The following is a 15488-nucleotide window of genomic DNA, read 5'->3' on the forward strand; positions in this document are numbered from 1 at the left end:
CCTGGTGAGGCCGATGCACCAGCGGTGACGTCAACATAACATCGAGGGTTTTTCACATTGAGATGACTCAGATTAATAGTGGAAAAAAATTACACATTGAAGTTAAATTACACACATTTAGAGGTAGATCGCCTGTTTTTTTTTAGGTTTTCCCATACTATCCATCTTTGTCCAATATTTATGTAAATGTGCCGAATTAGCAAGCACATTTTGCCAGTCACTTTTTATTTCTTCGAATCCCGAATGATGCAGGGAAATGTATGCTCGGCATAGAACTGCCGCCCTCAAGTGGAATATTTTTTGAATTGCAGGCACAAATGATGTGTGGAGCCATTTGCGTGTGCATTGTTGCACTTGGGTGTGTAAAAAAATAATAAAGGTGCAGCCCTGCAATGTCTTGCTCACGCCACTGTTGGCAGAAGGACCTCTACTAACGACGGATGCTCTGAAGAGCCCCCTCTACGCCGTATTTTTTATCTTACTCTCCCACGCTGACCAGGTGGATGTACGCACACTTTACCCCATCAAACGGCGACCTGCCGATCAATTAACGGAGGCGTTCCCATATATATATCACTGCTCTGTGGACAGAGACGGGAGAAGGGATTTGGGGGAGGGGTGTTATTAAACTATCCCATTGCTTCTAGATTTGAAGCTTTCGTGACTGCAAGGATTCATATTCTTATGTTTTTTCTCACTTGATACAGCTATCGTGCTGTGACGGTTCCACCTGAAGACGAGGCTTGTGTTGCCTCCGAAACGTCGTGATTTTTATTTTATTTTTATTTTACTTTTATTAATTTTATTTTTTTACCTACGTGACTTTACCGACAAAACCTAAGAATATGTATCCCATTGCTTCAACGGCAACGCTGGGAGACTGAACCGGACCTATTGTCTCGCAAGTCCAGTTATCTAATAATAATGGCAACTTCGAGAACGCCGTAACATGAAATGCCATTAGAAGGGCGCTAACAATTCGACCACAGCAGGATCCCATTTGGTGTCTACGTTGGTATATGCGGTGTACATGGGGAACAGTGACATAGATTGTACATCAAGTGAAATCCGTGTGGTCTGAGCTCAATTTATTGCAAGCGCATGAGTGACTTTTACAGTATTACATTTTTACTCGAAGCTCACGGAGGTTAATTCGGCCTAAAAACTTTAATTCTGGTATGAGGAACCAGGCTTGCAGATATGACTGTGGATTGACTACCCATTTGGCATGCAAATGAGTGCTCTGTGGACTAATACAGCACAACCTTCAAACCAGGCTTTAATACATTTTTCTTCGTCATGTGTGAGCTGTATATATATGGTTTATAACCGAGCTCAGAGTGATTTGATTTTCCATCGATCATGTCCTGTGGGGCTGTTATCTAATTATTTACCATAAGTCTCCCCCCCCTCCACCCCATTTGTCTTCTGCCATGGCTGCTGAATGGTTGCTGTTTTTCTGTCCATGTTGAAGGGCTGCCCTTATGTGGGATTTAGTATTTTAATATCAGCTGTCTGCTAAGCATTAGACACCGCCGCGTACTCGGGGTCCTGCATGCAATCTGGGGAGGTAAGAAGGAATTGCTGCCCTTGTTAATCCAGAAGAAATGAGCCACCAATTTGTGGTTTTAGCCTTCAGGGAAAAAAAAGGGTCTCAGCTGCCTCGGTTTATTCAAAAATCTAATGTTTTTGAGTTCTGCTTTGTGGTTTTTCACCTCCTTTGTTTAATCTTGAGACATTTATGCAGCAACGGTTGTCCAAAAATGTATCCCATGAGAGTTAATTGATTTTAATTGCATGCAAACTTGGAAGCATTGACGAGGATTAGGAGCCACTATTGCCTTTTAAGTAACAGCTTAGGCTCGATTTTAAATGAAATTCATAGGTATTTGATCATTTCCATAATTAGCTTAATCATAGCCATGGAATTCTTGCAAAATAAAACTGGCAAAGCAGTTTTTTTATTAATAGAAACATGAATCCCCAAATATGTACAACGAGATTAATTGGTTTACCTTGAATAGAGTTTGATTCCTGGCCACAACTAGCATCAGTGGAAGGTTTTTTAGAACCAGTCCTGCTCCAGTTCCCACTCCACACACCTCCTTCACCAACCCACACTGACCAGTGTGGTGAAGTATGGTCAAAACAGTCACAATTATTAACGTGGCATGAAAAAGTCTTCTTCCAGTGATTGACAAACCACTTTGGATTAACGAAGGACTGTGCATTAGTATTATTCTAATCGTTCATTGACTATTGTTGTAATTATTTGCTAATAGCCAAACCTCCACAAAGGGAGAAGGACATTTAGTAACAATGCCGCTGTCGTTTTTGCAGTACTTTACGAAACGTTTAGTGATTGATTCTGACTATGACATTTTGCATAAGATCGATTTGTCGCATGTGAAGGTCGAAGGCCAAGGTTGCATGTTTATTTCCCACAACCTCTCCTATTCTCACAGCCACAATACCTTGCGAACCGTGTGGCCTGCGTGAGTAGAATTTCATAGGTGAGTCGTGCCGTGACAATTTGGCCATGGATTACGTTTTGGAGGAAAAGGTCATAGTTCAACTCCGCAAGATTCACAACAACTCTCGAGTGGAAATGAAATGATTGGGGTTATATTTTTTTTATTTACTCAATAAATTGTACCCTTAATATCTGCAGCATGATCGATGTGCATCCTGTATGAATATTCTTCATCTAGCTGTAACAGAATATTAGATGTACTGTGCAAAGGAAGTGCAACATACAACACTATATACGTATCTTCTTGGTTCTTTCGGTAAAGTCACGTAGAATGGAAATAATAAAATAATTATTTACCGAAAGAACCAAGAAGATGAATCCCTGCAGTCACGAAAGCTTTAAATCGAAACTATATACGTACGCAATATATTTGATTTCCTTGTAGATTATTAACACTAGGGTTGCTATATATTTATTTATTTCCTTTGTATGATTAAAACGCTCGTTTATTTTGACAGTGAATTGGGCAGCGCACAGCCCCATTCACCCAGTCGCCTAAGTTTGCTTCCTAGCCAACGTCTAAAAAAATTAACCCGTAAAAAGTTTTTCACTATAAATCCTTTATATGCGTGGCATCGGTTTTATTTTATTATTCATTTCTGTCTTTCTTGAGTAAGAGTTTCATTTTTATCACATTGGTATTTTTAATTAAATAAGAAAAAAAAAATTCCTAAAAAGTGGAAAATTTTGGAGAAAAAAATTTCACGAAAATAAATTGTCACGCACAACGAGTCTGTGTGCAAAATGTCAGCGTGGGAAGTGGGTTAAAAAACGACCGAAAGATTTGCACGGTCGTAAGCGCGCAAGCAAGCAAGCAAGTGAACTTAATATAAAGGATTTAAAAACAAATAATGTTCGTACTCCTTCCCCCACACCTACGATTATCACGGTTGGCTACGCACGGTGCGAAAGAAGTTCTACGTAAATTTCGATTTAAAGCTTTCGTGACTGCAGGGATTCATCTTCTTGGTTCTTTCGGTAAAGTCACGTAGAAGGGAAGTAATACAATAATAAAAATAAAACATAATAAACATCATAAAATAATTCTCACGACAGATGCTGTCTCCCCGACAGACCTGGTCTTCACCTGAGGACGGCTGCTTGCGTTGTGGCCGAAACGTCGTGAGAATTATTTTATTATGTTTTATTTTTATTATTTTATTATTTCCCTTCTACGTGACTTTACCGAAAGAACCAAGAAGAAGAAGTTCTACGTACATAACATCGCAGGCGAGTGATATCTAATGGGATCCCTGGAACTCCCCCTCCACCCACCCCTTGCATCCATGTCCACTAACCAGCATGGTCAAGTACGGTCAGACGAGCTCCAGAATCGAAGCGCCATGGGGAGGCCTTCATCCACCATTGGCTTGACAAAGAGCTGAGATTTATTATCATTAACACATTCTCAGGGAGATCAAAAATCACAACACAAATTGGCAAATTTCAAAATCGTTAAACGCTTTATTGACTTTTAGTGTTCACAGTAGGTGCTTTGTGAGCGCAGCTGTGCTGCGCGCATTGCTCTGACACGAGCATGTTGAAATGAACAGACATCCTATCCTCAAGCTGGCCGCCAATACAACCTCCAAGCACCTGGCTTAATGCACCACCACTACTTTGTGCAATATTACACTCTGTGAACGTGACATTCTGAGCACGCGTTACCATATAAGGTTGTGCGATATGCACCTCTGAATATCAAAGCCTGTGACAGATTGTATACATTCTTTATATTTCGATTTAAAGCTTTCGTGACTGCAGGGATTCACCTTCTTGGTTCTTTCGGTAAAGTCACGTAGAAGGGAAATAATAAAATAATAAAAATAAAACATGATTCAATTATTCTCACGACGTATCGGCCACAACGCAAGCATACGTCCTCAGGTGGAGAACAGGTCTGTCGGAAAGACAGCTGTTTTTCCGACAGACCTGTCTTCTCGACAGACCTGGTCTTCACCTGAGGACGGCTGCTTGCGTTGTGGCCGAAACGTCGTGAGAATTGTATTTTATTATGTTTTATTTTTATTATTTTATTATTTCCCTTCTACGTGACTTTACATTCTTTATGATAGTATTAAACTAAATAGAGACATAGCAGTCTCCACTAATATATTAAAGTAAGTTTCGTATTGGCTCGATGACCAATGATACAAACTGCAATCAAATATTACTTAATTCTAGATCTGAAGCTTTCGTGACTGCAAGGATCATACACTTTGTTTTTTTTCGGTAAAGTCACGTAGGTAAAAAATCTTATTAAATAAATGAAGACAACTAAATTAAGCGGTTGTGATTTCGCTACGTTGTCCCCACCTGAAGAAGGACGCTTGTGTTGCGCCTGAAACGTCGTGATTTAATTGAATTGTTTTATTTTATTTTTTACCTACGTGACTTTACCGAAAAAAAAACAAAGAGTATAAATATTACGTAAACCAGATATACATGTTCATATATATATTTCGATTTAAAGCTTTCGTTACTGCAGGGATTCATCTTCTTGGTTCTTTCGGTAAAGTCACATAGAAGGGAAATAAAAATAAATAAAACATTATAAAATAATAATTATTTATTATGTTTAATTTTTATTATTTTATTATGTTTTATTTTTATTCCTTTATTATTTCCCTTCTACGTGACTTTACCGAAAGAACCAAGAATACGTTAATATATTGTCCACACCTTTCTTGAGAAATCACGTGTATCATCAGCCATGGTCAATCCACTGATGGATGAAAGCCTCCGCCAATCCAACCACCATCTCACGAACTTGCGGAGCAATAAGCCAGCCGAGCAGCTGCAACGAGCCGATTGAATCGCCCCCATTGGTGGACCTCCTCTCGGATGAATTCCATTCATTGGCTGCCATTCCATCGTTATTATTGACCATCTGCCATCATTCTTCCCTCGAGCGACGTGTGCTGCTCAGGGCCAACTCACCTTTCCTCGCAGTTTTCAAATCCTTTAAGCTGTGTCACGTTACTCTTTGGTTCTCTCGGTAAAGTCAGGTAGAAAATAAATACATTGAATAATGATAGAATACGACGTTTCCATTGCAACACAAGCTGACGTCATCGGGTCGAACTAAATTTGAGAGAGAGACAAAACACAGACACGGAGACACACAACATAGACAAAGACAAAGATCCCCCATATAGCCTTAACAGACTGTAGGGGCAAGTGCTGTTAGCGAGCACCTATGAAGGCCGCAACGGTACACGAGGGGGTGGGTGGCCAGCACCACGCCCGACCGCCTTTGTCTCCCTAGTGGTGATGTTTACACACCGCACCAGGTACTAATTTGAGGCTGAGTCGACCTAGGGGATGCCCAGGAGCGGTTCAGATAATCGTCACTGGTGTTGGCCGTGAGCCGAACTCGGGTCGCCGGGTTCACAGCGCAGCGCGCTAACCGCTACATTATCGCTCCCCACACATCTCTTGAAGTCACAGACACACACACATAGACACACATGTCTATGTTGTGTGTCTCTCTCTCTGTGTGTCTCTGTGTTGTCTCTCTCTGCTTGTGTGTCTGTCTATGTGTATCCGTGTCTGTGTTTTGTCTCTATCTCAAATTTAGTTCGACCTGACGACGACTGCTTGTGTTGCAATCGAAACGTCGTATTCTATGATTTTATTAATTTTCTTTCTACGTGACTTTACCGAAAGAACCAAAGAGTAATTCCTGCAGTCACGAAAGCTTCAAATCAACAGTGTCACGTTCTCTAATCCACGTGTTCCAGAAGCCTTCGTCCAGCAGTGGATTGATAATGGCTGATGATGGTAAGCAGAGAAAACGCTCATGACTACAAATGCATTCATAAGTAATTGCCCAAAAAGGAAATACTGTTAAATATGTTGCATTAACTTGAATTAAACCGATGTGTTTATAGGTCAGGGACATTTTCGAATTAAATGTATTGACGTTTTCAGCACATGGAAATATATGCTATACAACGGACGGGAGGATGTATTTATTACATAATTATTTTCATACTAATTAATACTGCAATTAATCGACGTCAAAATGAGACGTCTTTTAAAATGCATATTAATTTTAAGTATCATATGGTAGTATCAACATGTTTTTTTTCGTGTCTTATTACATTGCAGATGTTTCTGTTTCATCGCAACGATAGTTTTGTCTTTTTAAACGACCAAGACAAGAAAACATTCATGTAATGTTCCCTTGATTTCATCTCTTGAAGTCAGAAAATCTCAGCGAACCCCATTTGAACTCAAAACAATAAACGGAAACAAACACGAGTGCACTTCAAATCAGTTTCACAACAATTCCACGAGATTAGATAATTTATCTGTAAATAGTTTGCGGGATTTCTGATTTTTAAGAAAACAAATCTCTACCCCCCCCACCTCGTTCCCACATCCGCCTGTCTCTGTCGATTTCCCAAGAGGTTTGCCAACCTTTTGACATTCAGGTGAGGGTCAGTATTGTCCTGATGGACTCTCTCTCTGCCCAAGGCCATTCATTCATGGCTAATGAAATTGAGAATTCCACTTCCATGAGACCGATGGCAAGTAAGCTTATATGCGCAGAGAAGGGGAGGCTATCTACAAGCACGTGATAAAGAGTTGGCATGCAAAGATGTTGCAAGGCAAATGGGAATGTAAAGAATCAGCAGAAGGCTAGATGAGGGCATGTTCTCGCAAAGTGGAGAGGCTGGGGTTGGGTTGCCTGTCTGCAAAAGGCACAAAGAATTTGGCTATTTTATCTTTGGGCTCTCACTGTCTCGTCTGTCTTCTCATCGTCTCTGGAAATTATTTAGCCCGCGGTGTACATTCTTGAGTGACAGCCATACGTGCGCTCGTTGCAATTGATCTGAAGGGATCCAGTGGGAAAGTGAGTTGCACTGGATATGCGCAAGCATGTTCAGTCTCAAAATGCACCCGACGCGAACACAGCAGTCGTTGACAATCATTAGAGATCCACGCTGGTCATCGGCAAGGTGCCGACCGATCCCGGTGACCTTCACTTGTGAACCCGGGGGGCCCCGAGTTAAACGCCCAGCCATGGCTATCATTATTGGGGGCCTCCCTCTGTCACCAACATGCCATGACCTGCGTGGTGAAGTATGGTCAAACAACCCCTGTAACTCGAACACGGTTTGGGGAACACACCCTTTGTCCGCGAGTCGATTGACAAAGTTGTCTTTGATAGTATCACTCTTATTGAACTAACCGTACAGACCGTCAGTAGTACGGTCAGCGCCACAGGTATGATCGTACATATGGTTGTAATGTGGTGTCGTTGTGGGCCATGAGTGGATGGCAGGTGTGTTAATTTTTATATCAAATTAGTGATGAAAAGATAAGTAAACAAATGTTTTTGTTAAATGTATTTTCGTCAATGACTGTGAGTGAACTAAAATCATCAAACGTGACTAGGACTACGACTATTTAACCAAACTCCCAAAGACAAAATTAACAAGTCTGAATGCAGTCGCAGATTAAATTAATTTAGCAACCTTTTGAGAGACAGCACTGCGCTGAGGAAGACCGGAAAGGTATTTGTATCTGCTGTGTATGAATCGTAACAAGATTTAATGAGTTCACTAATTCCCTGACCTGATAATATTGATGGTGGCGGGTGGTGGGGGTAGTATGAGGGAATGAACACGCACCTCATACAAAGATTCCATAACTACATTTTTGACTGCTTTGGTCAACAAGGTGGACAGAATGACGAAATTGAATCCATCGGATAAGACTTTCTTAAATTCCACAGGTTGTCATCGACTGCACTAAGACTATGACCGCAATAAAACAAAATTGCTGACTAAATTAACACTGGATGGCAGTCTCATGAGCTCCTAACGTACTGTTTCATGGCCTCTGGGTGATGGAAAGATCATACAGAATGACAGAATGCATAGGTGCCAGGAGAAATCAATAGCATGCCACAAGGCATCAGCCCAGAGCTTTAGAATTCAATAGCCATAAAGCCCAGGTGTGGGTAAAACAAATCCGAGGAAAGCCAAAGATTTTATGGAGGGCACTGCTTGCAAACATTACTCTTGGCCATATATATGAAGCCACGTGTATGATTTTTGGCAAACAAACAAAAAAAATCTATGCTTATTAACAGCGCAGTATAATATTGAGATTGCAAAGCTTTTTAATTGTTTGTTGATTACAACGTCTGAAATTGGTTGGCACCACAGTTGTCTTGTATTCCTTTTCATTGCACGATTCGAATCCAGTGTATTGCGGTGGTTGTACCGAAGACATTAAAAAATCTTCAAGTTAACATTTGAGGAATTATTCTCGATGTTTTTCTAGATGCCTGAAAGTTGTTATATCTTGTGAGTTTGTTATTCTTTACCAATGTCTTGGCTTTGGAAGAGTAAGCAACACAAACTTGGAATGGTTTTTAGTAGTTTGAGAATTGTAACAAAAAAAAGTTTGTAAATGCATAACCACTTCTATATTTTCTTACAATTTTATTGTAAGAATATATATATACGGTGGATTTTAGACAATTTAGAAGTAAAATAAGTCTCTCATTCACAGCATGCATAAAAGCCATTTTCAATAGATGAATTACATTGTAAGATGGGAATTATTTTCTTAAAATATATATATTTCAAAATCTAGACGTAAAGGTGATGTTAGACATTATAATAATTGCCCCCCATGTGTGAACATAATCCAATAATTTCAATCGTTGCCAAAGCTCATGCAATTTTTTGACATTTAATTTTACATCTCAGAAATTAAGTTACGCTCGCAACAGAATTTTGCCAAACGTTGTAAATGTTAGTTCAATGCGTAGGCCTTTGCGATCAATATTATCCACAATAGTATTTTTTTGGGGGTTAGATCACGTAAATATTAATGTTTTGTTCAACCCGCCACCACACGACACATCTAATTACGTGATAAACCTTACTAATTGGCTGTGTTGGGTGGTGGCGGGTGCAACGACACATTGATATTGACACAATCTAACGTGAAAAAAATGTCTTATGGTTGGAAATGTTATTTTAAAAATGACACGCACAATTTTGTATGCATGTGGGCATAAACTGATTGAAAATTCCCATTACGGCATGTGTCATTTCCACATAGTGACAATACACATCGATACGCTGTCGCATGCACCTCATAATTATCGATATTAATTGCACAAATTGTTCCTAATTATAGAAACGTGCAGCAAATCTTATTGGACACTGCAAATATGTCACAGTCAAAATGAGAATGAGTTTAATCCGAATTAACTTGTCGGCATCTGGGATGAAGGTCTCTCCACACCATTCGGTCTCGACAGTTTGTTTTCCATACTTCACCTGCTTTGTCAGTGTGGGTTGCTCACCAGATTATTCCTTAACCCAATATTATTATGATAATAATTATTAGTCTATGTTTCTGTACTGTCCACCATCTTTACAAAAATGTAATGCTATATATTTTTGGACGAACTACCAAATGGAATGTTTTTTTTTCCTCCCCTCACCCATCCACTCGTTCCTGTGCACCCCCCCTCCCTGCTCTTTCGTGACCCCCCCCGGCCCCCATGTGCCCACTATTGCAGTCGCTTATTCCTCACTGCCATCTAAATCACTCTATTTTGTTACTACTTTTTAAACTATGTTGAGAGCCTTCAGTTGAGGCGCTTAATAAAAAAATAAAAAATAAAAAATATTATTTGGTTCATGCGGTAAAGTCACGTAGATAGAAAATAAAATAAAAAATATATTAAAATATAATAAAAATAAAAATTGTTATTTATTTTAATATTATATTCTATCTACGTGAATTTACCGAAAGAACAAAAGAATATGAGTTCCTGCAGTCACGAAAGTTTTAAGTCAATAAAATAAAATGCCACCCTTTCTGGTCCAGTCATCAAAGTGACTCAATGAGTATGCGCCCAGAAAATGAACAGTGCCAAAATTTGTATCTAAACTTTGGCAAACCATCCACTGGAAACTGAGCCATTGATTCAATGGATGAGGAAATCTGTCTATCCACAGCCAAGGTCTATGAGTGAATGCACTGTTAATCATTAAGCACAGTCGGCCACTTTAACGTGGGTCAAATGCCCATGGAAGACACACGGTGCATTGCAGTGGCAATTTGGCATCAGACTTTGAATATCGGACCTCATACTTCATCCGTAATAGGCCAGTGAAAAATGACCCCCCCCCCTCTCCCCCCGGCGCCGACATCGCGAACGTCTAAATGTGTTGCAATTCTTCTTCTTTGTTCTTTCGGAAAAGTCACGTAGAATGGAAATAATAAAATAATAAAAATTAAACATAATAAAATAATTCTCACAACGTTTCGGCCACAATGCAAGCAGCCGTCCTCAGGTGGAGAGCATGTCTGTCGAGAAGACAGAGTCTGAATGACACACTCCAGGCTTGGAGCGACTATTTAAGCTGGGATGGAGGGGGGAAGGGCGTCTTGACAAAATAATTTGCATATCAAGAGAAATTTAGCATATTTATGGGAAATGCAGATATGCGATTAGTACTACTTGTGAAATGCGTAGGAGGTTTGGCGGGGGGTGTGTTGCAATTCATCAGATTTTGGAAGATAAGGGGGCTTGAGCCTGATGGGCAACTACTAGGGCTTGCCAGGTGTTGTGGGCATAGGGGTATGAGGTGGCCGGAATTTGGCAGTGCTGAGTGTCACCTTCTCATATCCGTGGTGGGTTATCTCCGGGTACTCCGATGTCGTCCAACATTCCTGGGTTCTTGCCCAGTCCTGGCCAGCTTGTTCAAAAACTCAATGCACATGAAAGTCAAACACTCATTAATGTAATTGGCCAAACATTCCAAAGCAAGACCCTCCTGAATGAGAGACTTGGCAGTCAATAACACTGGTCAACAAAAAAAAAATTCTGGCCTGGACTTTTGCAGCTGTTTTAGACTAATTTCAGGGTGCCGATTCCAAATCTGATCTCAGATTTGCTCTATCACATCATCTGTATGCTATCGGCATACCCCATTTTCATTGATTTTACCCGAAATTAACTCTGTCACTTATGATTGCAAGTTGTTGCGAGTCAGTGACTGCTTTAGTGTTAAAATATGGTGCTGTATTTTTAGGATAGTGTGTTTATAATATAATTTTATGTAGATATCCACATTTATTTAATATTTTTCTTCTGCAGTTTTTATTGAAAATGCAATGTTTGATATCTCCTGATGTGATAGACAAAAACTGATGCCAGATTTGGAATCAGCACCCCAACATTACCTTAAAACCGTTGGAATACCTTATGCCAGAAAAAGTGTGTTGACCAGTGTAATCGTTGTCTGGTTATACAATTGATGTTGATTTGAAGCTTTCGTGACTGCAGGAATCCATAGTCTTTGGTTCTTTCGGTAAAGTCACGTGGGTATAAAATAAAATAAATCACGACACTTCGGACGCTTGTGTTGCGACCGAAACGTCGTGATTAATTTTATTTTATACCTACGTGACTTTACCGAAAGAACCAAAGAGTATACAATTGATGTCGAATTAAAAATTGTGTGGCTTAAGAGGTGAGACATAGAAAAAATGCATATATGTGTAAATGTTTATCCTGGAAAATGTACAGTGTACAACATCTGATGCTGGTACTAGCTTCCTTGACGAGACTGTAACAGGCAATAAACCAGAAACATCTGTTCGATCCAGCGATAAATGATACGTTCCTGCAATAAATTACCTCTCTCCTTAGAAAGATTTCACATTCATATAGGACCCATGGCGATATGCATAATTTTTTTTATTCTTTTTTAATTATGTTTATTTATTTGAGTTACATTTTTTTTTGGTCTAGGAGGCAGCGGGGGAGTTTGGGGTTGTTTGACCATACTTCACCACACTGATCGCCACGATCTCGAGATGTTAACTACCTCGCCTGGTATACCGGAGGTCATGGGTTCAATCCCGACCTCCCTGACACCAGCTGAATATTTGGAGTTTGCATCTTCTTTCCGTGGTAGCGTGTATTTTTCTCCGCGTCCTCCGGATTTTCCCTCCACATTTAGAAACGTGCGTTCAGAGTATTTGGCTGCTGCTAAACATTTCAGCATGATAAGCCCCTTCATTAGTAAATCGTTTGTGTTAGCCAGGTCACTTCTGAAAAAAGAGCTATATAGCTCAATAGGCCTTACCTGGTAAAATTAAAAATAGTACCTGACTGCTACGGATGCCTCGATCCAGTTGTAGCTCCTCGGCTTGATGAGCTAATCAAGCCTCGTAGTTAGAAATAAAATACAATTAAACAAATACGACGTTTCGTTCGCAACACAAGCGGTCATCATCACCTTCTTTGCCTGATGACGACCGCTTGTGTTACGATCGAAACGTCGTGATTTGTTCTATTTTATTTCTAACTACGTGATTTTACCGAAAGAACCAAAGAGTATGGATTCCTGCAGTCACGAAAGCTTCAAATCAAGATTCTAATCAAGCCCTCTTTGTCACGTAAATGCCGTGCTCCAGGTTATTGTTGTCCCTTGTAATTATTGTATTCATCACAATGACCTAATTCATCATTGTAGCACATTTGAAGACTAAATGGTTACTTGGCAAGACCTACATCGTCGTCATCTCACATCTTTGTCAAGAAATACAATGGAGCCAGCCACAAATATCACTTAAACAGGCAGTGTGCAGTCCTGTAAAAGTGCCAGCGTGCCATATAAAACGCAGCATAGCGAGTAGTGTCGGAGTGATGCATAGATTAATCGATTGATGTATATGCATCACATTGCTTCTGGAATCATCATTGTTTTTCTTATCCAATATATAGTTCATATAATGGGTTCACATCACCAATACAGCCACTAGATGTGCTACCATTCACCAAAATGTTTCGGATCATGACAGATACATCGAATTGCTGGGGGAAGGATGACTCATTGAAACACCGTAATAGCACATACGTTGTTGCCATTCAGAACAAAAACCATTCTTGTTCTGCACTGCCCACTACCCTGTTTGTCCAGACATGGCCTCAAGTGACATCTGTTCCTTCTGTTTTCCTTTGAGTCAAGAAATTGCTCGAGAAGACTGCTTCGGCAATGCCGGAGGTAATTGGAAACACAATGGTCTGCTTCGGTGTTAAAATACCTTGTGAGAATAGTGCTGCAGCAAGCATTTGAAGCGGCTCTAAAAGCCTTGAGGAACGTGTAGACACGGACGAGGACAGGGTTTCCAAAGACACAACTGCAGGATCTTTGGGATGGTGACAACCCCGTGGATCAGAGATATTTTTCCCAAAACGTTTGAACATTATGATATTTAGAATGGACATTTGCTTTGCGATTAATTTCCGCTTGGGATTATACTTTTGTGAACATATTCACGAATTGCATTATGTATTATTTTGACGATGAATATATTATTTTTAAGATTAATTGATTCACTACCATTTGCCTATATGTACATTAGGAATTTTACATTTAAGTTTATTTCACATCGCGTATTTTTTTTAAGAGAGAACAACAAAAAAGTCACAAACTCAGGTCCGAGTGATACTCAATTCTTGATTTGAAATTCGATGCCTGTGTGCATTTTATTTATATAACATAACTATCTTCCACATATACAATGACAAACGAATTCACACAGCCACATGAATTGGTGATCAAAGTCACGTGCATTATAAATGCGTGAGCAGATTGGTCTGAGACCTAAAATAACATTAAACCAATTATTTTTAAACCTAAGCCTTTCTGCAATTTTTTTCCGAGTGCTTCATGCATGCAAAGTAGTGAAACACTTTATTGAAAAATCAGCAATAATATTTATCAGTTACAGCCGAGATTATACAGATGACTTTAATTAGTTATTTTGTTGGTCATATGTTTTCCCCCATATTCAATGTTTTGTAACAATTTTATTTTCAATGAGTTGGTAGTAGAGTGTTATTTTCGTTCTTGTGATGTATTCATAACTTTCTATTGTTTGATTCGAGAACAGGTTACTGGTTTCGACCTTTGTTATGCTAATTCGTTCGTTTCTCAATCCGCTTGTCCTGGTGAGGGTCGTGGCGGTCGCAGCGTGTTGAGTAGGTCGGTCCAGACCTCCCTTTCCCTGGCGACAGACTCTAGTACTACTACACTATACACGACTACACTATACACTACACTTTACACTACTCTACATAGGCTCTAGCCCTTCCTGGGGAATTCCCAGGCGTTCCCAGGCCAGCTGAGCAACATTGTCCCACCAGCATGTCCTGAGCCGGCCACGGGGTCATCGCCCAGGATCGTAACCTCATCGTGGTATTCTTAGGGTTTTTCGGTAAAGTCACGTAGGTAAAAAATTTAAATTAATAAAAGTAAAATAAAATAAAAAATCACAACGTTTCGGAGGCAACACAAGCTTCCGTCTTCAGGTGGAACCGTCACAGCACGATAGCTGTATCATCGTGGTGTTGGGGTTTGTGTGTTCCAATCACCCTCAGAGCTATGCCGCCTGGAGCCTTGTACTCCTGGTCGGGTCTTCCTTGGCGAACAGGTCTGGGGGTCAAAACAAAAGCCCCTTATGAACGGCTCGGAAGTATAAACATCAGAGACCCTCGCCCAGACGAGGGATACCGTCTAGGAGCCAGGCCTCGGGGCGGTGTTCGCCGGCAAGCGCCTGGTGGCTGGGTGACCCCCCCCCCACAAGCCCGACAGGGCTACGTGGCGACATCCCGTGGACCCCACCACCTGCAGAACGTGGAGTGAGGGGCGGGCGTGCGTGCGATACCAGCGTAACAGGGAGCGGGATAGTCTCGGACGGACTCGACTTTGGCGACGAAGAAACTTTGTTATGCGTCGAATTCATATGCAGAGAGCTGCATTTTGGTTACTTCATCACGTGATTTACTATCTCAAAGATTGGGGTTTAACTGTCAGTTGCACACACTGGATTACTTGCGAAAAACTAAATTTTGCAAAATTCAAGGCTATAAGTTATTTTTTACATGCAGAAGATGAAA

This window comes from Lampetra fluviatilis, chromosome 14 (assembly GCF_964198595.1).
Source record: "Lampetra fluviatilis chromosome 14, kcLamFluv1.1, whole genome shotgun sequence".
NCBI lineage: Eukaryota > Metazoa > Chordata > Hyperoartia > Petromyzontiformes > Petromyzontidae > Lampetra > Lampetra fluviatilis.